Raw genomic sequence first — 622 nt, forward strand, 5'->3', positions numbered from 1 at the left:
CGTTAAATATGGACTGAAAAATGGTCCTTGTATTTTCATGGAATTGTAACAACAAGTTTTTACCTTTTTTTCTTTATCGTATAATGGCAAATGGTTACGTTGTCTCGTCGAAAAAACATTAAGGAATTTTTGCTTTTGTTTATAATTTTCTTGGAATTGTCAAGTACGTGGTTTCGTTTCAAAAAGAAAAAGATATTATCAAAAAATGTTAAATTAAGTTTGAATCTGACAATCTTTTAAAAAAAAAAAAAAGTAAAATAGAAAAAAAGGGTTAACAGCACACGGTGTTCCCAAGCGGTCACCCATCTGAGTACTAACCGTGCCCAGTGTTGTTTAACTTTAGTGATCAGACGAGTACTAGTGTTTTCAACACAGTATGGCCGTTAACAAGAATTAAAATTATGCTAAATGTACTTGCCATGCACATGCACTAATTTCAAATATGAAAATATATACATATATTTATTATGAGGCTAGTAGATATATCTGAAATAAAACAAAAATCCATACTTCAACATTTTTCACAAATTTTTATTGTTATTATCAATTTCGAATAAAATTTGTCATATAATGAATTCGTACGTATCTTTTTTATGAGAACAACAAAATTATCATTTCTTTC

General features: G+C 28.3%; 1 non-coding gene across 1 annotated transcript; it reads right to left on the bottom strand.

The window, feature by feature from the left end:
• Positions 1 to 269: 269 nt before the first annotated feature.
• LOC149031781 (5S ribosomal RNA) lies at positions 270 to 388 on the bottom strand. Its single transcript, XR_016177394.1, has one exon. It is a non-coding gene; the product is annotated as a 5S ribosomal RNA (ribosomal RNA).
• Between the last annotated feature and the right edge of the window lie 234 nt (positions 389 to 622).

This window comes from Polistes dominula, unplaced genomic scaffold (genome assembly GCF_049000335.1).
Source record: "Polistes dominula isolate Pdom_NZ unplaced genomic scaffold, Pdom_raw_medaka contig_16, whole genome shotgun sequence".
Classification (NCBI taxonomy): Eukaryota; Metazoa; Arthropoda; class Insecta; order Hymenoptera; family Vespidae; genus Polistes; species Polistes dominula.